A 25615-nucleotide genomic window follows, 5' to 3' on the forward strand; every position below is an offset into this window, starting at 1 on the left:
TCCTGAGCAGCCCCATCGTGCAGGGTCTGGCTCTCAGGAAGCTTGGCCTTGCTCTGTGATGGGAGAGTGTGTCCCGGGCAGCCCCATCATGCAGGATCTGGCTCTCAGGAAGCTCGGCCTTGCTGTGTGATGGACGACTGTGTCCCTGGCATCCCCTCCAAGCAGGGCCTGGCTCACAGGTAGCTCGGTCTTGCTGTGTGATGGGCGAGTGTGTCCTGGGCAGCACTCCCATGCAGGGCCTGGCTCTCAGGTAGCTGGGCCTTGCTGTGTGATGGGCGAGTGTGTCCCAGACATCCCCTCCATGCAGGGCCTGGCTCTCAGGTAGCTTGGCCTTGCTGTGTGATGGGTGAGTGTGTCCCTGGCATCCCCTCCATTCGGGGCCTGGCTCTCAGGTAGCTTGGCCTTGCTGTGTGATGGACGAGTGTGTCCTGGGCAGCCCTCCCATGCAGGACCTGGCTCTCAGGTAGCTGGGCCTTGCTGTATGATGGGCGAGTGTGTCCTCCCATGCAGGGCCTGGCTCTCAGGTAGCTTGGCCTTGCTGTGTGATGGGCGAGTGTGTCCTCCCATGCAGGGCCTGGCTCTCAGGTAGCTCGGCCTTGCTGTGTGATGGGCGACTGTGTCCTCCCGTGCAGGGCCTGGCTGTTAGGAAGCTCAGCCTTTTCTCTGACAGTGCACTGTGCTCTGTGTGTCTTCCCCCGTCTTTACTGTGGTCTGTGAGTTTGGATCCTGGACATATCCACCTACTGCACTTCCGTGTTCCCTCCCCACTTTTTTCTGTACTCTTGAGAGGAATGAGGAAGGGAGGAGGAGAGGGAGGAGGAACGTTCAGCATTTTGAGAATGCATGACGGGCTGTTTGGCTCTGTATGTAGAAGTCAGCAAGTTCTTTTTGGAGACAGGGTCTTGCTCTGTTGCCCAGGCTGGAGTGCGGTGGTGTGATCACGGCTCACTGCAGCCTCCACCTCCGAGACTCACGTGAGCCTCCCACCTCAGCCTCCTGAGTAGCCAGCCATGCCCACTGATTTCTAAATTACTTGTGGAAACAGGGTCTTGCTATGTTGCTCAGGCTGCTCTCAACTCCTGTGATCAAGTGATCCTCCCACCTCGGCCTCCCAAAGTGTTGTGATTGCAGGCGTGAGCCACTGTGCCAAGCCCAGCACATTCTTTATGGTTCTGAGGAGACTTGAGCAGGCTTCTGGAGCCATCTGGCCACTCCTTTTGTATTTGGTTTATAAGGAATTGCAGAAGGGCTCATAGCCACATGTGTAGTTGCATCAGCATGGTTGTATGGAGGCAACGACCTGGTTGGCTGTCTCCTAAAACCTCACTGCAGTGGCACAGGGTATTGAGCCAGCCAGGTTACATCACAAGGTCGGAAGATGGTAAGGTCACCCGGACACTCACTCTGCTTCCTACTGGGGCTCCGTCTGGTTCCTGGCCCGCTCTTCCCGGCCTGCTGTTCTTGCCCTCCGCTGCGAGCTGGGTGTGCACAGCTGTGTGTCTTATGCACACCTGCATTCCTGACAGCATTGTGCCTGGCTGAGAGTTGGGGCATGTCGTACATGTTTTCGTGAAATTTCAAGCAAAACAAAAAACATCAAATGCCAAATATTGTATACATTCGGAAGATTAGATTAACTTAGCACCTGTCATAGTGGAGTTTGTCACATGTGGCTCCTGTGGGCGAGGAATACATTATGTCAACAAACGCAGAACTTCCTGCTGACTTAAGTTTTGATGCTATTTTTCTTGGTGCCTTTTCTCCTTCTCGGGCTTTTCAGTGAGCCAGGCTTAGGGTAACTCTGAAATCCTTTTCTGCAGTCCACGTGAAGAGTACCATCTTTCATTTATTGTGTGCCTAAATTCCAGTGTTTAAGGCAACTACAGAGATTTATGAAGAATTTAAACAGGTGTTCTTTCTCCACCAGGAGATTAGAAAGGGATGAATTAATGAATCGATCTCTCAGTGGCTTCCTCTTCTCCCTTCTTCTTCTTACGTCTTTTTCTGTGGTTTTTTTCTTCTCTCCTCCCTCTGTTTCTCTATTCCTCTCTCTTGCTATTATTTCCTATGTAAAAATAGCACAGCTCTGGTTGGGTGTGGTGGCTCATGCCTGTAATCCCAGCACTTTGGGAATCCAAGGTGGGTGGATCACAAGGTCAGGAGTTTGAGACCAGCCTGGCCAACATGGTGAAACCCCGTTTCTACTAAAGATACAAAAAATTAGCCGGGCATGGTAAGCCTGTCTCTATTAAAGATACAAAAAATTAGCTGGGTGTGGTGGCACATGCCTGTAATTCCGGCTGCTCAGGAGGCTGAGGCAGGAGAATCACTTGAACCCGGAAGGTAGAGGTTGCAGTGAGCCGAGATCACACCATTGGACTCCAGACTGGGCCACAGGGCAAGAAGACTCTGTCTCCCCCCTGAAAAAATAAAACAAAACAAAAACCGTAACTCCTTGTGAGGAAAAATTGGAAAATGCAGACACATACAAAGGAACGAATCACCTGCCATTCTGCTGTCGCTGAAAGCTCATCGCTGTTGTTTGAGGTTTTCATCCTGACTCGTCTCTTTCTTCAGATACATAATCTTTTTCTCTAAAGAGACTTGAATAGTTTTTTTTAAATTTTGAGGTTAGTATATGTATATATTTCTGTGTCCATGAACCATAGCTATGCCAGCATGGCTGTGCAGTGTGTTGTTTTAATTTAATTTACTTAGAGACAAGGTTTCCTTCTGTCACCCAGGCTGGAGTGCAGTGGTGTAATTATATAGCTCACTGCAACCTCAGCCTCCCAGGCTCAAGTGATCTTCCTGCCTCAGCCTCTTTTTTTTTTTTTTTTTTAATTTTATTCTAGATTCAGGGGTACATGTGCAGGTTTGTTATATAGGTAAATTGAGTGTCATGGGGGTTTGGTGTACAGATTGTCACCCCAGATAATAAACACAGTACCTGATAGGTGAAGGTTTTGATTCTCTCTCTCTTCAAGTAGGCCCTGCTGTCTGTTGTTTTTCTGTTTATGTCCATGTGAGATCGCATCATTTGGTTTTCTGCTCCTGCGTTAGTTCACTTAGGAGTCCTAGCCTCCAGCTCCATTCATGTTGCTGCAAAAAACATGACCTTGTTCTTTTTTATGGCTGTCTAGTATTCCATGGTGTATCTGTACCACATTTTCTTTATCCAGTCTACCACTGGTGGGCATTTAGGTTGATTCCATGTCTTTGCTATTGTGAATAGTGCTGCAGTGAACATATGTGTATATGTTCATTGTGTGTATCAATTGTTCTCACACATATGTGTGTCTTTATGGCAGAACAATTTATATTTCTTTGGATATACACACAGTAATGGGATTGCTGGGTTGAATAATAACTGTTTTAAATTCATAGAGAAATTGCCATACTGCTTTCCACAATGGCTGAACTAATTTACACTCCCACCAGCAGTGTAGAAGCATTCCCTTTTCTCTGCACCCTTTTCTCTGCACCTCTAGCATCTGTTATTTTTTGACTTTTAATTTTTTTTCTTCAAATATCACCCATCACATGGATGCATTGTTTGACTTAATAATAGCCATTCTGACTGGTGGGAGGTGGTGTCTCATTGTGGTTCTGGTTTGCATTTCTCTAATAATAGTAATGTTGAACATTTTTTCATAAGTTTATTGGCCATTTATATGTATTCTTTTGAAAAGCATCTGTTCTTGTTCCTTGCCCAATTTTTTTTTTTTTTTTTGAGATGGAGTCTCATTCTTTTGCCTAGTCTAGAGTGAAGTGGAGCAGTCTTGGATCACTGCACCCTCCGCCCTGGGTTCAAGTGATTCTCATGCCTCAGCCTCCTGAGTAGCTGGTATTACAAGTGATCACCACCATGCCCGGCTAATTTTTGTATTTTTAGTAGAAATGGGGTTTTGCCGTGTTGGGCAGGCTGGTCTTGAATGCTTGACCTCAGGTGATCCGCCCGCCTCAGCCTCCCAAGGTGTTAGGATTACAGGTCTGAGCCACTGTACCCGACCTCTTTGCCCACTTTTTAATGGGGTTGTTTTTTTCTTGTTAGTTTGCTTAAGTTCTTTACAGATGCTGGATATTCAACCTTTGTTGGATACATAATTTGCAAATATTTTCTCCCATTCTGTAGGTTGATAGTTTCTTTTGCTGTGCAAAAGGTCTTTAGTTTAATTAGGTCCCATTTGTCAATTTTTGTTTTTGTTGCAGCTGCTTTTGCTGTCTTCATCATGAAGTCTTGGCCTGGACCTGTGGTCAGAATGGTATTTCCTTGGTTATCTTCCAGGGTTTTTATAGTTTTAGATTTTATATTTAATTCTTTAATCCATCTTGAATTGATTTTTATGTGTGGTTTAAGGAAGGGGTCCAGTGTCAATATTCTGCAGATGGCTAGCCAGTTATCCCAGCACCATTTATTGAATGGGGTGTCCTTTCCCTGTTGCTTGTTTTTGTCAGCTTTGTCAAAGATCAGATGGTTGTAGGTGTGTAGCATTATTTTTGGGCTCTCTGTTCTGTTCCATGGGTCTGTGTGTCTGTTTTTGTAGCAGTACCATGCTGTTTTGGGTACTGTAGCCTTGTACTATAGTTTAAAGTTGAGTAATGTGATGCCTCCAGCTTTGTTCTTTTTGCTTAGGATTGCCTTGGCTATTCAGGTTCTTTTTCAGTTCCACGTGAATTTTAAAATATTTTTTTCTAATTCTTTGAAGGATGTCATTGGTAGTTTGATAGGGGTAGCATTGAATCTGTAAATTGCTTTGGGCAGTATGGCCATTTTAACAATATTTGCTGTTTCAATCCAAGAGCATGAAAAGTTTTTCCATTTGTTTGTATCATATCTGGTTTCTTTGAGCAGTGTTTTTAATTCTCCTTTTAGAGATCTTTCCTTTCTTTGCTTAGTTATATTTTTAGGCATGTTATTCTTTTTGTGGCTATTGTGAATGGGATTGTGTTTTTTATTTGACTGTCAGCTTGGATGTTGAGGTGTGCAGGAATGCTACTCATTTTTATACATTGATTTTGTATGCTGAAACTTTGCTGAAGTTGTTTATCAGATCAAGGAGCTTTTGGGCAGAGACTGTCGGGTTTTCTAGGTATAGAACCATATTGCCTGCAAACAGGGATAGTTTGACTTCCTGTCTTCCTATTTAGGTGCCACCTCAGCCTCTTGAGTGGCTGGAACTATAGGCATACTGCACGATGAATGCTTGTCTCAAACTCGTAGGCTCAAGTGTGCCTCCTGCCTCGGCCTCCCAACGTGCTGGAACTACAGGCATGAGCCATTGCGTCCAGCTGTCTTTTGATGTATGGATTCACATGCAGTCTCGTTGTACTTGCCATGGACACTTAGATGACTGTGGAGACAGCTGCAGTGCTCACCTGTGCACTGTTCCCTTTGGCACTCTCTGTGCTCTGAGCAGCTGGGGTGAGCACGCCTGTTTGTCAACCACGGTTCCTTTCTCTTTTACAGACTTGAGCTTTCCCTCGGGGTGGTGCCATCCTGCTTTACACCTTGACTTTGTGCCTTTCCATAGAGCAAGTGAGGAGTGGCTTATAATATGTTTTCTGGGATATGCCTGGTCCCGATATGTGGCTTAGAATAGCCTGTTGTGGAAGTTTGGTTGTTGCACAAGTAGGATTTATGGGGCTGTACGGTCTTGATGCTTCTGAGAATGCTGAACTCAGTGGACTCAGGTTCAGCAGAATGTAGTTAGGCAGAAGGGTTACGCAGTACCAATGTCTGTTTCCATTCGTCCCCTTGCACTCCAGCTGACACAGATGCCCTGGACAGAGTTTACGCTTTGAGGCGGCAGAACATTAGGATGTAGACGTTCAGCACGGTGGTTTCTGCAAAGTCTTTTGAAATACATGGAGACTTACTTTTTGGTCCAGCATATGGCCTTTTTGGTGGACGTCTTACGGGTACTTGAAAATAATGTATTCTGTAGTCATTGGGTTGAGTGTTATAAAAATTCAGTGAGGCCATCTGGGCGCAGTGGCTCACATCTGTAATCTCAGCACTTTGGGAAGCTGAGGTGGACAGATCACTTGAGGTCAGGAGTTCAAGACCAGCCTGGCCAACATGACGAAACCCCATCTCTACTAAAAATACAAAAATTATCCGGGCGTAGTAGCACGTGCCTGTCATCCCAGCTACTCGGGAGGCTGAGTCACGAGAACTGCTTGCAGACGTTGCAGTGAGTCGAGATTGCTTCACTGCACTCCAGCCTGGGCGACACAGCAAAACTCCATCTCAAAGAATAAAAAATAAAAATAAAATTTAAAAATCAGTGAGGTTAAGGTGGATGAAACTGTTACTGAAAAATTTGTTATTCAGCAACTGAAAGTTATGCACTTTTTTTTTTCAACACAATTAACTGTTAGGTTATACACAAAACCAAGCATAAGACAAACTATGCTTGATCTTTTTAAATACTGGCATATTAAAATCACACAATTCTTAATAAATGACATTTTAGATTTTGTATCCATCTGTGAATTTGATGATGATAAATCTGTATTTTCTAGAATCATTTAGCATATTTTCTATACAAATTAAATTGTCCCTTAACCTGGGAAAAATGTTTTAAACATTAATAGGTAAAATACCACTTTAGACAATTTTATATCATGTTGATTGAAATCAGTTTCCAAATAGAAAAATGCTAGAGTACATCGTATCATAGACTGAAGTGTGTTTAAAGGTGTGTTTTATTTGTTCAGAAATACTTCAAAAATATATGCATAATTAAACACCTTTGAGTGACATTCCTAAAGTGCCCATTGTAAGTTGAAACTGTAAGAAATATGATTAGTACCTTAGACTCACCACACCCAGATTCACAGACATGGCTGGATGCATTATTTGGACTGAGGGGTTGTGTGATGCAGTCAGTCACACAGCTCTTTTCCATGGCTCTGACATTCGATTCTGATTTAATCATCATGGAATGTTTTCATCTATTTTTGGTAGCTACTCCGAGTAAGGATTTTGACACTTATTTTGCTTTTTGGTTTAAGGAAAAAAGAAGCAGCATTATACCTCTTTTAAATAATAATAACATTTATCTGAAAAATGTCCTGTTTTGTGAAAATCCCCTGGATGCATGTTGAAAATGTAGATACCCAGCCTGGGAATTAGGAGCTCTGAAGGGGCCTGGTCATCTGCATTTTACAGCCCCTCCTGCTGGCATTTAGGCTCACTATGTCAGGAAACCACAGCTCTAATGGTCCTGTCTCTGTAGCAGGGATACAGTCTCGGAGATGCAAATTTTATGCCTGGTCGTTGTGAATTTGTAACATTATAAAAACTCATTTTTTATGGAGGGGAAGAGGTAGTATTTTAAATGATACCAAAAGAAAATTAAAGTCAAGTACTTAATTACGCGTGATTTTCCTCATTATCCTTTAATTATTAGCTTTCAGGGCACAGCACTGAGGAGGTTTTCTGTTGGTACCCATACCGTTTAGGATTTTTCCAAATTTGTTCAAATGGTACTACTGTAGATTGCTCTGGCTTCTTGGAGTAGGTTTGCTTTTCTAAGGTATAGAATACTCTAGATCTACTTTGATTGTAAAAAGGTACTTTGCTTTTTTTGTCCTTTCTCTGTGTTTCTGCTTTCCAGTAGGGGAACTGAATTACAGTGATGTCGTGTTCACTCTCAGCATCTCAGTCTGAGTTTTCTCAATTGACATTTTGCCAAATTATGAAAAACGGAAACAGTTTCATGTTATCTTCACCACCATTTAGAGCAGCTGTCATGCATTTGTGCAGGTGAGCCTTCCTAACCGACAAGCTGTCTGAATCTCTGTCTGGTTTGGTCTTCGCCATTTATTATTGCAGGACCTTCCCTTAGTTCTCAACAGTGGGTCTTGGCCACTCCTGTTTATTCCCTCTGGGTAGTACAGCAGATTTAGAAATGTGGATAAATTTTCCACATTTATCACAGAATAAAATACTTGGGATTCAGTTCCCTGAGCAGCCCAGTCACCTGAGACTGATCGTAAGGACATAAACAAAGATTTCAGAGCCAGGTGCCATGGCTCAGGCCTATAATCCCAGCACTGTGGGAGGCAAAGCAGGTGGATCACTTGAGCCCAGAAGTTTGAGACCAGCCTGGGCAACCCAGGGAGACTGTTTCTACACAAAATACTAAAATTAGCTGGGTGTGGTGGCGCGGGCCTGTAGTCTCACCTATTGGAAGGCTGAGGTGGGAGGATTGCATTGAGCCTGTGAGGTTGAGGCTGCAGTGAGCTGGGATCACGCTGCTGTACCCAAGCCTGGGCAACAGAGCAAGACCCTGTCTCAAAAAAAAAAAAAAAAAAAGATTTCAAAGATTTCAGGTGTAACTGACGGGGCACGTGGAGGCAGTAGATGGCAGGGGAGTGCACTTTTATGTGGGTGATCAGCAGGGAGAAAGTCTTCCTCTTCCCCACGGGATCATCTTTAACTGTCTTTGATCCGAAGGTTATTTAGAGATGTCGTCGTATCAAGCACTTCCTCTGTCATTCTTGGGCGTAATTTTGCGTTGAGCAGGAATGATGCCATGCATGTCCTGTTTTGGTGGTGACCTTGTGAGATGCCTTGCACTATGTTTCTTGCCCTTCGTGGAGGAAGTCTTGGATAAAATGGCTGTGTCAACTCATTTCAGAGAGTTTGCACATTTATGCTGGAGCCTGGCATGGGAAAGGATTGTGGCGGAGATTGCTGGCTTCTAAGCTTGTTGATATTTATCAGAGAATTTGGGATTTTCTGGGGGATGGTTTGGCCACTTCCTCTGTTAAAAACATGTTGGGAAGAAGAAGAAACTTTAAAAAACTTACTGGGGATCATAGGCAGGCAACAACTCCATGTGCTGAGGAAAAGTTAGCAGAGGGGCACTTCCCTCCTCACCTAGCCCCTGCCCCCTGGGGGGATAGTCTCTAACTTACAAATGGATACAGTTTTGGTGCCTTTTACGGTAATAAAATTACTGCCCCACTAGGCATTTTATATTGGTATTTTCATAATTTTTTACTTTTCTAATTTATTTATTTATTTATTTATTTTGAGACTGAGTCTTGCTTTGTCACTCAGACTGGAGTGCAGTGGCACGATCTTAGCTCACTGAGATCTCTGCCTCCTGGGTTCAAGTGATTCTCCTCCCTCAGCCTCCCTAGTAGCTGTGATTACAGGCGCCTGCCACCATGCCTGGTTAATGTTTGTATTTTTAGTAGAGATGGGGTTTCACCATGTTGGCCAGGCTGATCTCGGAACTCCTGACCTCAGGTGATCCACTCTGCCTTGGCCTCCCAGAGTGCTGGGATTACAGGCATGAGCCACTGTGCCCAGCCCTGTTTTGTTTTTTTAAGGTAGTTCTTACTAATACGTACTGAAGTTTCCTAAAGAGGTATCTTTGCTAGATAGAATTTTCAGTTATGGCCAATTTCCTTTAACATTAAAATATACAAAATATTAAAACCAACTTGAGTATGTAGTGAACAGACAGAAAAGAGCCATAGGAAAATTAATGCATAAGGACCGAGGTTGTAAATTATTGTCAAGATTCTAATTTGTTAACATTTCGCAGAGCTACAAGCTGTAAAAACAAAAGACACATATTAAACAAGGGAGGGCCTCAGATACTACATTTGTAACAATTGTACTTCACACTTAAGAAATTCAAGTAAATTATGTGTTAGTGAAAAGGAGTGATATCTAAAATAACTAAGGTGTTCTTATTTCAAGTAAGTAGTATTTTAGTTATTACTAAACATGTGAAATTAATGTGAGTTGAGTGTTTTACATGCAAAAATGGGTTGGGTTGCAGGATGGGGATCCCAGAAAAGTGTTTAATTTCTGTTAGGACATGGCATCATATGATTACTGCACTGAATTTTAAAATGATTGCAGAAAGGACAGGCTCGGTGGCTCACCCTTGTAATCCCAGCACTTTGGGAGGCTGAGGCGGGTGGATCATTTGAGGCAAGGAGGTCAAGATAGCCTGGCCAACATGGTGAAACCCTGCCTCTATTAAAAATACGAAAATTAGCCAGGTGTAGGTGTGCACGCCTGTCCTCGCAGTCACTTGAGAGGCTGAGGCATGAGAATTGTGAGAGGCTGGGAGGCGGAGGTTGCAGTGAGCAGAGATCGCCCCGCTGCACTCCAGCCTGGGTGACAAAGCAAGAATGTTTCAGCCACTGATTTATTTGGAGTTTTTTTGCTTTGTGCACTTTGTGGCTTAATTTCCGTAAGTTAACATCAATTATGACGTCTGCCTAGGGTGTTACATGGTGACCGGCATGCTGTTTTGCTGATCAGGTAGGTGAGTTGTTGACTCTGTCTTCCTTGCCTTCCCTCAGGTGAAGTGGATGCAGCCCAGGAGAACATGCTTTTAATGCAGGCATCTTAATCTTTCTGTCTTGGGGGAAATACACATTTTAAATAAGTGTTTTCTGAAGGCATACCTTATCATAAATCCTACTTACAGAAAACAGTATAATGAAAAACTTATGTGTTTTCTCTTGTCTTAATGAAAAGGAATAATTTACTTATTCATAAATACATACCCTACTGTCTTTTAATGAATATTTGAGATTAAGATTAAATGGAATAAATTAAAACCTAGTTTCAATATTGAATCAAAGCTAAGTGGCCTCCCTCCCCTTCTCAAAGGTTAGTAAGAGAAGTTTTTCAAACAAGAGTGCTTGAATAATGTAAAAGACAGGATATGGAATAATTTTCTTTGCAAGAAAATCAGACTCATATTTGTAGGTAACTCAGTTTACTGAGCACCTATTCCGTACCAAGCATTGGGCTTAGTGCTGCTATACAATGTAGGGTGTATATATATGTATATGATTATTTATATGATCAAGGCGAAGTCTTAAAGACACACAAGTCATAAGTGAAAGACTAGCGGGTGTTAAATGATCAGGTTTACATTTGAAAAACACCCCCCTGCAGGCTCTGTGAAGAATGAATGGGGAGGTAGCATGGAAGGCAGAGGCCAGTCAGCAGGTTTTGTGGAACCAGGATTCCAACACAGGCAGTGTGTGGCTCCTGCTGGTTTTGTGGAAGGAGGTTGAAATTGATGGCCATTGGGCCGGTTGGCGATGGTGGGGCATTCACCAAGGTGGGGAGTGCTGCAAGGTTGCCAGACTGGGGACAGGAGATTAGATTCAGTGTTGCCTTCTGTGAGTTTGGGTGTCTTGGAGCTGTTAGTTAGGCAGCTGGCTATTTGGGGCTAACCGTAGATAAATCTGTGAATTTGATATAGCTTTGTTAAAAATCAGTTTAAAACAGTGTACCAAATACGGTCAAATTTTAGTGCAAATAATTATATATGTTGGAAAAAGTTTGAAAGGATAGACAAAAAGTGTCAGTATGGTCACCTCTGGTGGATGGCGCGTGTGGTTCACTGTTTTTTGTTCTCACTGTGCACTCTGTATTCTACTTCTGCTTAATTCCTGTAGGAAAGAAGCAGTAGGTTTAGTTCTAAATATAGCTTAGAATAGAAGCAACTCTTTTTGAACTTCAGTATGAATTGGCATAGGAACTGAATGATTTAAAGATTTTGATGACCTGGAAATGACATAGCTTGTATAAATTGACTTCATTAACTAGATGACTTTTCCTCCTAAGTGAACTTACTTTAGACTGTAAAGAAGCAAACATTTAAATTTGCTGCCAAGCAGAGCTCTAAATGGCTATGAATTCAGAAGGATTACTTGCCAACATTTAAGTGTTTTGTGGGTACTGGTTTGGCCACAGTTCATCAGTTTGTGGGAGCACAGGGCCAGATGATGTGTACAGGTAGATCAGGGAGGTGTTAGTGAAGGGGAGTCGGGAGGGGTCAGGCCTCCTGCATGACAGGTGAGGGTTCTCACAAACAGTTGGAGCTTTACATTTGGTGTCTGCCTGCACAGGGTGGGCTGGGCCTCAGTCCTCCTAGTGAATGCCCTCAAGACTTTGCTTCTCTAGGGCCACCCAGTGAGTCAGGGGACGGAGACTCTCACTCAGTGACACCAATCCCAGGCTGGGGCTTGATGACTTGCTGTGCAGCACTGGGCTTTTCAGTTGCTTTGGAAGTGCCGGGCATCTCGTGTGGTGGGTTGTGGAGCCACACTGCCTGCATTTGAATCCTGGCTTCATGTTGTCTTTACTTGACTTCTCTTACCTCATTTTTCCCATCTCTCAATGGGGTACAATCATGGTACCTATCTTATGAGTTTTTAAAAAATATTACATATGTATATTCATGATGATGAGATTCGAACTTTGGTGAACTCATCACCTAAATTGTGAATGTGGTACCCTCCCTCCCGCCCTTCTTTCCTCTTTCTTTCTTTTTCTCTTTCATTTATCTTCTTTGCTTTTATTTTTTTCTTTATTTTTCTTTCTTTGACAGGGTCTCTCTTTGTCACCCAGGCTGGCATGCAGTGGTGCAATCATAGCTTACTGCAGCCTCAAACTTCTGGGATCAGGTGATCCTCCTGCGTCAGCCTCCCAGGTAGCTGAGACTACATGTGTGTGCCACAACACGCTCGGCTAATTGAATAAATTTTTTTTTTGTAGCGACAGGGAAATTAGCTTAATCAAATGTTTTCTTGAGTTGGGGGTGGGTCTCAGCTCAGGTTGATCTCGAACTCCTGGGCTCAAGCCATCTTCCTGGGTTGTTGGGATTACAGGTGTGAGCTGCCACACCTGCTTCATTTTCTCAGATTTCTATGTTGTCTCTTTCTTCCTATGTCTTCTAACATGATTATTTGTTAAGAGGTCAGGAGTTTAGTGTTGTGTATAATTCTACCACAGTTCATGTTTATTGATGCCCGTTGTTCATATGTCCAACTAAAATGATAGGATTTGTTTGGGCAAAGGTTAAGTGTGTCTTGCAGATTCATTCATCCCGTCCTTTCTGCATTCATTTAAGAAATACTTGTTCAGTCCCTAATATGTTTGAGAAACAGAGGTGCTGAGGATGCGTCATTGAGCAGGAGGTGAGTTTCTGGTTCATAGAGCTGCTTACAGTGAGGAATACTGAATAAAGGAGGTGAGTGTGGATGTGATAGTCAGCAGGGGTGTGAGTGGCCCCTTAAGGTGGTTGGAAAGGATAGCTCTCTGGAGGAGACAGGTGGGCTGGACTTTGGATGAGAAAGAACTGTCCCTGGGATCAGCTGGGGGCAGAATAGTCTAGATAGAGCAGCATGTACAAATATGTGAAATGGAAAAAAGGTGAAGGTGTTCATGAATCAAAAGGGAATGAGTGTGTCTGGGATGCAGCAAGCATCCGGGAAAGGAGAAGGAAATGGGGTTGGAGGAGGAGAAGGTAGGATTGAGATCAGGGATGGCGTTAAAGACTGTGTTAAGGGATTTTGAGATTTGATATGAAATACCATAAAAAATCACCAAACTGTCACACTGTGGAGTGACATAATCAGGTCTGTATTTTTAGAAGATTCCTGTGGGAAGAGTGCATTATAGATGGGCAAGATCCTAGGAAAGACCAATGAGAAGGCAGCCAGCCATCCAGGGAAGAGGGGACGGTGGCTGAGACTACAGTGGCTTTGGAGGAAAATGAATGAAGTTCAGATATGTTTCGGAGTTAAAATTTCCAGGATTTCAGGCCAGGCATGGTGGTTCATGCCTGTAATGTGAGCACTTTGGGAGGCCGAGACAGGAAGATCACTTGAGGTCAGGAGTTCGAGACCACCATGGCCAATACAGTGGTGAAACCCCATCTGTACCGAAAACACAAAAATTAGCCGGTGTGGTGGCAGGTGCATGTAATCCCTGCTACTCAAGAAGCCAAGGCAGCAGAATCGCTTGAACCCAAGAGGCAAAGGTTGCAGTGAGCCGAGATCGTGCCACTGCACTCCAGTCTGGGTGACACGGCGAGACTCTGTCTAAAATAAAAAAAAAAAAAAAAGAGAGAGAATCCAGGATTTCAGGCTGTGAGGAATGAAGGCAAACAAGGATCTAAGGATGAATAGTGGAGCAAATGGAGGAGGGACACAGAGGCTCCCTGACCGGGATGCAGAAGGCTCGAGGAGGGGAAGTAGGACACAGGGACAAGCCAAGTCTTCTATGGCACATTGAGCTGAATGTGAAATGCCCATGAGGTTCCAACACAGATGTCAGGTAGGTCGGTGGACGTATGTCTGAAGCTCAAGGGAGAGATTAGAATTGGATATAGGAATTTGGGAGTCACATCCACATAGAGCAGATGGTAGTTAAAGGCATGCAACAAATATTTTCACATGGCAGAAATGTGCAGTTGTTCCAACCTGATAACCTTACTGGTTCTTCTTCTTCTTCTGGTCTCGAACTCCTGACCTCAAGTGATCCACCCGCCTCAGTCTCCGAAAGTGCTGGGATTACAGCATGACCCACCACGCCTGGCCAAGAAAATACCAATAAATTTAAATTAAGAAATAGAGTCTCTAATGTGAGAGGGGAACTCTGCAAATTCTCCTGCATCCAAACTTCTGAGGACAGGAACACAAAATTTGTATTTTGGAAAAGAAAAAAACCCAGCTGCATTTGAAATACTCTAAAGGGAGATGACTTTTCAGACATGAGACAAATTGTTGCATGATTTCTAAAATATGTTCTGAAATCAGATTCAGAAAACTGCTAGGAATTTGATGGTTGTAACCATTTGATGTTTGAGGACACTTGCCTGCCATTCAGAAAAGAGCTTATTTAATGGAAAAGCACACAGTATAAAATCAGAGATTCTCCTGGAATGAGAGACTTAGAGAATCTGTACCCTGTCTTTCAGAATTCCGAAGTTCTTTGTGTCCGAATGTGTGGCATACTGCTTGACTTACTTTCTTACAAACGATTGGTAAGAGATACTCCTTTTCAAGGGCACAGTCGAATGACTCCTCTCCCAGGCATGTTGTTGTCAGCACTTGTGGGTGGTCTCGGCAGGGATCTCTTGGCTGCTGGGAACTTGAAGTTGAGATGACCCTGGAGTTGCATTTCTGTAACAGCATCATTTTCTTTCATTTAGTCCCACATAGTTATTGAGCATCTGTTCCATTCTGGTCAGGACTTGAGAGACTGAATTGAATAGAGAACACTTGCCTAGAGATCTGTTGTAAACTTGGGAGATGAAAATATTGGCCAGGTCCTGGTAGCTCACGCCTGTAATCCCAGCACTTTGGGAGGCCAAGGTGGGAGGTCCACTTGAGCCCAGAAGTTCAAGGCCAGCCTGGGCAACATAGTGAGACCCTGTCTCATTTAAAAAATATATATATATGTATATATATCATATATAAATATTATATCATATATGATGAAAAAAGGAAAATCCTAGCAAAATATTTACAGCTGCAACAGTGGTGTTCCATGTTTTATAAGGTACATAAAGTTTGGTATACTTTTTTTCTTAGTATAACTACATTCCACATACTTTTAAAACAAGGAAAGTCTCATCTGTAGGTGGGAACATTCAGCCTGGATAAATCAGGTCCGTTGAGGTGAGCCTCCAGATGGGAAATGCTTCCGGATCACTAGGGCTAGTTCTGATGTTCCCTCTCTCCCCAGAAAGACAGTCTTGAATGTTCTTTGTACCTTTAGTTAACACAATTAATTACTTCTCCAACTATTGCTGTGAAGGACTAGATTTGTGATTGTTGTTTTTCCCTCCAACCTGTGGCAGAACAATACTTTCAAAATACAATGAAAATAAATTACTAGGATAAAGTGGCTTGTGTTTTATGGGCCTTTATTTTAGCTATTATTAGAATTAACAGATATAAAATTAGCCAGCTTGCTGTGTTCTCAAAAGCTTACTCTATTTCTGTACTTCATGCAGACTGGGACCATGCTTGGAGTAACACTGCATTATATAGCACCATTAAATACGGTTGCCCTTAAATTTTCTGTGTTTATATTATTCACCAGCTATATATCTCTGGTACAGGCTGTTTGGTTATGCAACTTCTTTAATGATTGGTATGTGTTTTAAAAAGTAATTGCATGCCTCATTAAAAAATTAAATTCTAATATTATTTGCTAAATTTAAAAACGTTACCCTGAATATACTGTATCTTTCAATCCTTGGGTTATGCTTGTACGTGTCCTAAAGCATTGGGTTTCGTGGGGTTCTAGTATATAAAGTCAGATAGTATTAAAGGTAAAATTGTATTGCAGATATGGTACTCGGTACTCTCTCTAGAAACCTATTTCTCCATTTTCTCATGTTTTATTTTCTCTCTTTTTAAAGATAAATTTTTATTTTTATATATTTAGATGGTACAAGTGCAGGTTTCTTACATGCTTATACTAGGTAGTGGTGGACTCAGGACTTTTAGAGCATCCATCGCCTGAATAGCGAACATGTGCGCAGAAGGTAATTTTCAGCCCTCGCCGCTCCCAGCCTCCCACCTTTTGGAGTCCTCAGTGTCTGTTATTCCACTCCGTGTGTCTGTCTGTACCTACTGTTTGGCTTCCTCTTGTAAGTGGAACATGTGTCTGACTTAGGGATTTCACGTAGGGTGACGGCCTCCAGTTCCATCCCTGTTCCTGCACAGACGACTCTCTTATTTTCATGACCTCTTCTCACCCTCAACGTCAGTTCAGTTAGACCTGAGATAAAATAAAGGAAAGATGGTCCTGTTGCCTTTCGAAAGGGTATAAAACACCCTTCCTCCTCTTTCTGTGTAGCATGGGAGGCAGCGTTCCAGACTCCAAATTCGTAATGCTTGTGAGTATTTTATTCTGTATTTCTCCGAGTAAAATGTGTATTTGAACGTCTGATCACTCCCTTTCTTATTCACTGGAAGAAGAGAGTGCCCAAAGAGCTCAACAGAATAGTCACACTCTGAGGGCTCCTGGTGTGAAGTAGGAGTGGTGATTTGATCCTGTCCCATCGCCCTCTGTCTATTTTGGCAAGGAACGCGTGGAGAGACTTCTTTGAACCTGATGTGTGCACTCACACCCTGCTGACTCCAGGGTGGTTTGCTACACCCTGTTTTACTCTTGACAAACTACCTCCGGCCTGTTTGACTGGTGCAGTTGTTTTAATTTGGTGCAATTGAGCCATACTTGGCTTCCCTGGTGAGCCTGGAGTCCACACTGCTGAATGCCGCCTGCCTGTGCCTCCATTGTGCCGTCCTATTTTCCACCTGCTTTTCATTTTTTAGTCTTTCCTTGAGGACTGAGGAAAACATAAGTTGTATATTTACATTTTGGGCGGACTGTTTATTTGGGGATGATTTTATTCTGTGGTTTTGAAGTCCATGCCATTGAGGATTTTGCTTTTCTGATGGATTGAGATGGCAGACAGAGTGAGGGGGAGACCTGCAGAGAGGTATTACTCCTTTTCCAGGACCTCTCGGAAGGATTCAGTGAAGGCGCTGAGGTTTTCAAGGTCACTGAACCTCAAAAGAGCCACTTCAGACATCAGCAAAAGGCAGGTTGGTATGGAAATTTCCTTAAAACACCCCTTTAATTTTTTTTTTTGGTGGGGGGAATTAAAAGTCATGGTTATTCTTTGTGTTTATTCCTTCATATTGTTTTGAAGAAGTTTTCTGATTAATTTTGAACATTTTTCTGTGTCTTCAGAATCCTACTGCTATTTTCTGTGTTATCAATTCATTTGTGAATGCTTATTCTTTATTAGTGTATATGTTTATTCGTTTATTGCAAGGGTTTAAATTCTTGTGTGCCACAATACTAACAAGTTGTGATGTTAGCAGATCCTGATGACTAATATGGAATCTTTTACTAAAACATGGTTTTAATGAAGATGCTGATGTTACCCAAAAATCTCTCTAAAAGGGATTAGTTGATTTTTATGTATAACAAAATAATAGAATAAAATCAAATTAGTGTTTCTATAATTTCATGGTTCTGTAGATTGTTTGAAATTAAAAATATTTTTTCTAAAGAATACTTTGGGCCAGGCACTGTGGTGTGTGTTTGTAATACCAGCACTTTGGGAGGCTGAGGCGGGTGAATCACTTGAACCTAGAAGTTTGAGAGCATCCTGGGCAACATGGTGAAACCCCGTCTCTACAAAAAATACAAAAATAGCCAGGCGTGGTGTTGCATGCCCATAGGCCCAGCTACTCAGGAGGCCGAGGTGGGAGAATCGCCTGAGCCTGGGGAAGTTGAGGCTGCGGTGAGCTGAGATCACACCACTGCACTCTAGCCTTGGTGACAGAGTGAGACCCTGTCTCAAAAGAAACAAAACAAAAAATTTAAATTAAAAAAAAATTAGGCTGTGCAGTGGATCTTTGAACAGTATTATTTGCAAAAAATTTAAGATTCCTTTTTTTAACGTTGATATTTTTGGAGCTGGTTTGTAATTACCAAAGAACAATAATGAGCAAAAAGTAAAAATAATCCTGCACATAAAATGTGATTTTTAAAATTTTACTTTTTATTTAATTTCTGGATGAGTGCCATGGGTTATGTGTGCCCTCCAGTGGTCTTTCATTAGAATAGTGATTTCTGAGCTGTGAAACCATAGAGAATTAGTCATATCCATGTCCCCCTGCCCAGGGAAGAATGGTACCTTGTAGCATTACAGATAAGTACTTCAGACTGTTTCTTTCTTATTACAAATTCAGCTCAAACTGTGATATTGATTTGGGCCAGTTTATAAATGATATGCGTTTTGGGAATATCTCTTAATGGTTTATAGAAATGGACACTTAATATGTTATCAATTCTACACTTAATTTGGTCCTCACATGTCTGCCAAATCTTGTCGTTTTAGTTTCATCTTTTTTTTGAGACAGTCTCGATCTGTTGCCCAGGCTGGAGTGCAGTGGTATGATCACAGCTCACCATAGCCTCAATCTCCTGGGCTCAAGCAGTCTTCCCACCTCAGCCTCCCAAGTAGCCGAGACCACAGGCACGTGCCACCATGCCCTGTTAATTTTATTTTTTTTTGTAGGTGTGGGGTCTCACTATGTTGTCCTGGCTGATTGCAAACTCCTGGTTCCAAGCAATCCTCCAGCCTTAGCCTCCCAAAGTTCTGGGATTACAGGTGTGAGCCATTGGCCAGTTTAATCATCTTTCTGATATTTTTCTGATTATCATAGAGGACACTGAAATACTGAAAATAAATCAAGTCCAAGACATTCCAAATCTCTAATTAATTTATATATAATATATTCCTTCAGCAGAAACTGCCACCTAATGGATGTGTGTTGGTAAAGAATTTTCAGTAAACCTGATTTTCTTCAATGTGATGATGTTTTCTTCAGATTAATGTAATTTGAGTAAAGACACAGGATAAAACCTGTTTTTAAGACATTAAACCTTCTGTGTAGACTATGCAGAAAGTGATACCTCGTTCAGAAATGAACGAGGAAATTCAAGTACTGCCTGAGAGTCTAGCTGCAGATTCAGTGGGCACAATCTTTTCTGTTCCCTTTTGAAGAAGCATTGTGTTTAAAAGTGCTTGAACCTGAGTGTGGTGGCCTAAGTGTCGGTATGTGCTAATTGAGAATGTGAATGAGTACCTTGTGTTGTCATTGAGAATTCCATGACATTGTTTATAGAAGTAGGGTGTTGGCCTAGAGCTCTCTGCCAAAACCCAATTTGTCTAATTAAATTCTGCCAAGTATTTCCAACTTCCTTCCCTAAACGACTTCTAATTGCGTGTCATTCCGGTGGTAGTGATGATAATGAAGTTGTTCCGTCCTTGTAAACATGCCTTTAAATTATTAAGTTCCAAGCTGGCAGGTAAAATGGAATTACTTTTCATCTTGAAGATGAGATGTGGCCTTTTGCAGGATGTGTGTGGCTGGGGACATTGTGGGTAGATGAAGAATCGTGTAGACTTCTTGTACAAAATTCCTAGATCATTTGTTTATCGTGGGATGGAGCACCAAGAAAGACCTTTCTCCCCTCAAGCAGGAACCATTCCATCTTCAGAGCATTTTGTTTCCCTGCTAGGAGCCAGGATGTAACATTTAAGCAGCTGTATAATTTCAGTTTTGAGCATCACTTTGTTTGAGGTAAGATTTCCGTAGAAAACATAAGTTTTAAAATTGTTTTGTGTGCTTTTCTGGGAGGAGGGAGATATAGTTGGAATAAGAGTATAATACCTCTGAGATTTGTCAAGAGAATTGTGAGACCATGCCTTTTCCTTGCCACTGTTGAGGTATGTGGAGGTGGAGGCTTGGGTGTGTTCAAGATTAGGCTTCACTGGTTACCTATGACCTGCCTTGGTGGCTGAGGAGGGCATTACTGCTGGCGGCATGATGGATGTTAGCACTGCTTTACAAGGGGTGCTGAAGACCACCCTCATCTATGACGGCCCAGCACGTGGAATTCGCCAAGCACGCAGAGTCTTAGACAAGCACCAAGCCCATCTTCGCCTGCCTGAATCAGCTGTGATGAGCGTGTGCGTGTTAAGTTGGTGGAGGCCCATGTGCTCAACGCCAGATCAGCCTGATCAAGGTTGATGAAAACAACCAGGGGAGTGGGTAGGCCTCTGTGATACTGACAGAGGGAGTAGGGTGATTGGTTGCAGTTGTGTAGAGTTCAGGACTACAGTGGTGGAAGCAATCTTAGGCCAAGGATGTCATTGAAGAGCACTTCAAACGCAAGAAATGAGCAAATAAAACTTTGGCTCATGTTCCTCAAACAAACAAACAAACACAACTTGGAATATTGTATTAAATGGAAAAAAAAGAAGCTGAAATATCATATATGGGGAGTTTGCTGAGCTCACTGGGTGAGAAGTTTAGTTTATAGCATAGATGATTGAGATTTCTGCCTCAGCAAAAGCAGAACATGGTTTTGAAGCAAATGATTGAAATTCATGCATCCAGATGTCTGCATGACTAGGCATGTGGACTTCAGTCACCACTTTGACACCTAGGTTATGGTTATCTGTATATCTGAATCTGTATACAGATTTCTAGGTTTTAAATATACAGAAAATAGCAACCTAGATCTAGAAGTCATCAGAATGATACAATCTAACAAGGTTGCTTAACAGTGGAAAACCAGTGATGGTGACTCAGAAAGTTAGATGATTTTTAAAAATTCAACAAAAAACTTTAAAAGCTGTAAATCAGAGATACAGATGATAGCTTATCTGTTAAAAAGACTTCTTTTTCAAGGAAGTATTAATAGAAGACACAACTTAAAATAGCGCTGCCTTGCTCTTGTAAGACCTTAAGGTAATTGTGAATCCCCTTGCTAGAAAAGGTAAGAAGCAAGGCATATTGGGCGGATTTTGTATTTCAGCAATCTAGAGATATTATTATAATATCTATTACGTATGTATACATGTGTGAAGACAACATAGTAAGGTGTGTTGTTTTGTAATTTTCTATGTTCTCAGATTTGCTTGCAGTAGAATTATAGTTACATTGATGCAGGGCAAAGTGAGCCTCAAAATTGGGCTTAGACTGGGAAGGTCCTTGGCTTCGCTCAGAAAATAACTCAAGAGTGACGGCTGGGCCCAGTGGATCACCTGAGGTCAGGAGTTCGAGACCAGCCTGGCCAACATGGTGAAACCCCGTCTCTACTAAAAATACAAAAATTAGCCACTTGTGGTGGCGGGTGCCTGTAATTCCAACTACTTGGGAGGTTGAGGCAGAAGAATTGCTTGAATCCAGGAGGCGGAGGTTGCAATGAGCCAAGATTGTGCCACTGCACTCCAGCCTGGGCAACAGAGCGAAACTTTGTCTTTAAAAAATAAATTTAAGAGTGAGCCAGTGGTAGAAGGAAACAGCTTTATTGAGGCTGCAGTATTATAGCTCTGTGACTGCTTCTGCAGAGCAGGCCTACCCTCTAGGCAGGGTGGCAGCTTAGGGGCAGTTCAGCAGTCATGTTTATACCCACTTTTAATGAATGCAAATTAGTGGGCAGGCTATTCAGAAATTTCTAGAAATGGGTGGTAACTTTCAGGTGTTGCCATGGCGGTGTTAAACTGTCAGGGCGCTGGTGGACGTGTCTTTTGAGAGGTGCTTTTTATACAGTCGTTCTTTGTACAGTAGACAATGCAACGACAGAGTCTTACTCTGTCACCAGGCGCCAGGCTGGAGTGCAGTGGTGCAATCTCGGCCCACCGCAACCTCCGCCTCCCGGGTTCAAGCAATTCTCCCACCTCAGCCTCCCGAGTAGCTCGGACTACAGGTGTGCGCCACCACACCCAGCTAATTTTTGTGTTTTTTAGTAGAGATGGGATTTCACCATGTTGGCCAAGATGGTCTTGATCTCTTTACCTCATGATCCGCCCGCCTTGGCCTTCCAAAGTGCTGGGATTACAGGCGTGAGCCACCGTGCCCGGGCAACTTCTTGTTATTGAGGAAATGCAGAAATAACCAGGATAATCTGAAGTCCAACACTGTTTATAAAAATGTATTAAAATATACCTATGGCCGGCTTTGATGGCTCACCTGTAATCCTAGCACTTTGGGAGGCCGAGGCAGGTGGATCATGAGGTCAAGAGATCGAGACCATCCTGGCCAACATGGTGAAACCCCGTCTCTACTAAAAATACAAACATTAGCTGGGTGCAGTGGCTTGCGCCTGTAGTCCCAGCTACTCGGGAGGCTGAGGCAGGACAATTGCTTGAACCCGGGATGCGGAGGTTGCAGTGAGCTGAGATCGCGCCATTGCACTCCAGCCTGGTGCCTGGTGACAGAGCGAGACTCTGTCTCAAAAAAAATAACAACCTATGTTTTGGCTAAGTGCTGTGTTGGAAAACTACTTGTTAAGAATATGTAACAAGTTGGTAATTAGAACTCTCCTCATGTTTGTTTGTTTGTTTGTTTGTTTTGATGCAAAGTCTTACTCTGTCATCCACGCTGGAGTGCAGTGGCATAATCATGGCTCACTACAGCCTCTGCCTCCCAGGTTCAAGTGATACTCCTGCTTCAGCCTCCCGCATAGCTGGGATCACAGGCATGTGTCACCAGGCCCAGCTAATTTTCGTATTTTTAGTAGAGATGGGGTTTCACTGTGTTGCTTGGGCTGGTCTCAATTTTCTGTCTCTCTCTGTCTCTGTCTCTTGAGATCTTTTCTCTTCTCTCTCTTGTTTGTAGTGGAGAGAATGACTTTGATTCCTAAATAGAAAACAGAATATATATGTGTGGATACTTGTAGTGTGTTTATTTTCTTCATTATTAGTTTCCTAATCATAGCAGAAAAGGTGACGGTGGCTACTGATGTCATCCCAGCCCTAAAGGATTAATGTGTTCTTGATAAGTTTGTGACATTGCTTTCCTGTGTAAATATGAAAATATTCTGGAACTTGATTTCTTGTTACTCTTGTGTTGTGCAAATTGTGTGTTCTGTCTTCCTTTATCAACTGCAAGTAATAAGAGTTTCCAAAACTTAAATACAATTCATATATTTGAGGATAGCTTATGATTTTTGAAATAATTAAGTTTAGCTTTATGTAACTAGGTGAGAATGTGCGTATCACAGTACTCAAAATATTAGTTTAAAATTAAAAAAAAAAACATTAAGTTTTTGCTGTCTTCAGTTTAATCTGTGGCAAATAAGCTTTCCTTCCAAAAGCATGCTCTCCCCAGATTGAGAGATTCCTGATTTGGATTGAAGCATGTTCTCCTTAGTTATTTTTAAGGAAATATTACGCAGGGTGTCGACTATTAATCGTACTTCTTGGTGCTCTATTAAGATTTTTTCCCAGAAACAGAAGCCAAGTTTAAACTATGCTGAGATAACATTGGATTTAAGAATATGACATTTTAGATCGTTGAAGCCCTAGATGTTAAAGAGAAATAAAGTACAGATAGGTGACAGAGAGAGAGGAATTTGTCACCCTGGAAGTATTAACAACAGAAAAGCCTGCTGAACGTGGTTCAGCCAAGAAAGAATCAAGCCAGGCGAGGTCTTTCAGCTTGACCCGTATTCTGTATCCCTTACTCCAGGTAGAACTTTTGCCACTTAATAATACCAAGTAAAGCAGGCATCAGATGTCAAAGTGCGGGAGGACCAACATGGAACCATTGCTTATTTTGAAGAAAAAAACGTGGATCATATGGTTGGAAGATTAATATATATTTCCTGAAAGGCAATAGTTCTCCTACAAGGAGCGTACTTGTTGTTATGCTTTTTTAGAAATAGGGTCTCGCTCTGTTGCCCAGGCTGGAATGCAGTAGTGTGATCATAGCTCACTGTTGCCTCGAACTCCTGACCTCAAGCAGTCCTCCTGCCTTGGCCTCCCAAGGGCTAGGATTACAGGCATGGGCCAATGCACCGAGCCGTTCGTGTTTATTAATACAGAGTGGATAGAATGCAGTTAGTTGAGAGACCCGGTACATCCTGAGAACTGCTAGTTACATGATTACGTGACACAGCGAGGAGCTGTTGCTGTGGGAACAGAATGATGGAGCGTGCTGCCTGGGAGCCTGTAGCCGCTTGGTGGGAGTGAGTGGGTGCTCAGCTGGTGGTAAATTTGTTGTTTACCTTTTTGGGTTGTGAACTAACTGCACTGTAATTTATGTTAATTTGTGCTTTAAAAGTCTTCAGCGTTGTACTTGATTGTAAGTGTGGGTGAGAAAGATAAAAATTGTGCATAAATACTAATGGTAGTAGTGAAAGGGAGAGAGGTTATTCTTTTCCTAAAAAAGAGAATCCTTGTTTGTCACCCAGGCTGGAGTGTAGTAGCGTGATCATGGTTCACTGCAGCCTCGAACTCCTGGGCTCAAGTGATCCTTCTGTCTCAGCCTCCCAGTAGCTGACAGGCATGCACCGTCATGCCTGGCTAATTTTTTACTTTTTGTACAGATGTGTTGCCCAGGCCAGTCTTGAATGCTCTGGCCTCCAGCAATCCTCACACCTTGGCCCCTCCAGGGTTATTTTTTTGAATAAAAGTCATATGTAACTAAACCCAGTTTTTTGTGATCCGTGGATCTTAGAGTTATATCTTTAAAATTGTAAGGAGTGTTTTTGTAATTTATGACTTCTTTTTCACCTTAGGAGTGCTACTTCTGAATTCTTGGAGAAGTACAGATTGTACAGTTAATGCTGGTCATTAACTCTGAAAAGAATCAGTTCTCCCACATTTGGAAGTACATATAATCTTATTTTGGCAAACATTTTATCACTTTCATTTTACCCCTTTCTACTTTTCCTGATTTTAACATTTATTTTGTAGCCTTGTATGGTGATAGCGACTCCTTGGTATTTTTCTTGATTTTAATCTTCTTCTGCAGTTTGAGAGATTGTATTTATTGCTGTGATGCATATGATAAGATTTCTTAGTTTTTTTACCGCTGTATTTTAATGTGAAATACCACAAACAATTTTAAAGTTTTTTTAAAATTAAGATTTCAGCATTGTGGCCTAGATGAATGTATTGCTTGAGGAAAGAGGTTTTAAATTCATCCTATTTAAAGTGAAAGTTTGACTTGTATGTATCACTTTATTTTTCCCCACCAAAATTAACGTTTTATATCATTAGACTATCTATCGATATGTTTGAGTTATCTGACACGTAGTTATTTCTTTGTAATGCTTCTCCGCCTTTTTTCGGAGCCGTGACATTGCATCAGAAACTGTATCCACAGGCAAAGGCCCACAGCAGCTGTCTTATGCTGTGTGTTGCAGCCTAAGTGCTATTTCTTTTGATTTGAAGGCTGTAATTCTTATTGTGAGTCTCAGTCACTTTTGCAAGAGCAGCCA

The 25615-nt window shown here is 42.3% G+C and overlaps 1 protein-coding gene across 20 annotated transcripts in view; it reads left to right on the forward strand.

Annotated features, from left to right (window-relative positions):
* Positions 1 to 25615, forward strand: part of PARD3 (par-3 family cell polarity regulator) — a 704358-nt gene that overhangs the window by 130444 nt on the left and 548299 nt on the right. The window lies entirely within an intron of this gene.

This window comes from Aotus nancymaae, unplaced genomic scaffold, assembly GCF_030222135.1.
Source record: "Aotus nancymaae isolate 86718 unplaced genomic scaffold, 86718_ANA_hifiasm-v0.15.2.pri h1tg000077l, whole genome shotgun sequence".
NCBI lineage: Eukaryota > Metazoa > Chordata > Mammalia > Primates > Aotidae > Aotus > Aotus nancymaae.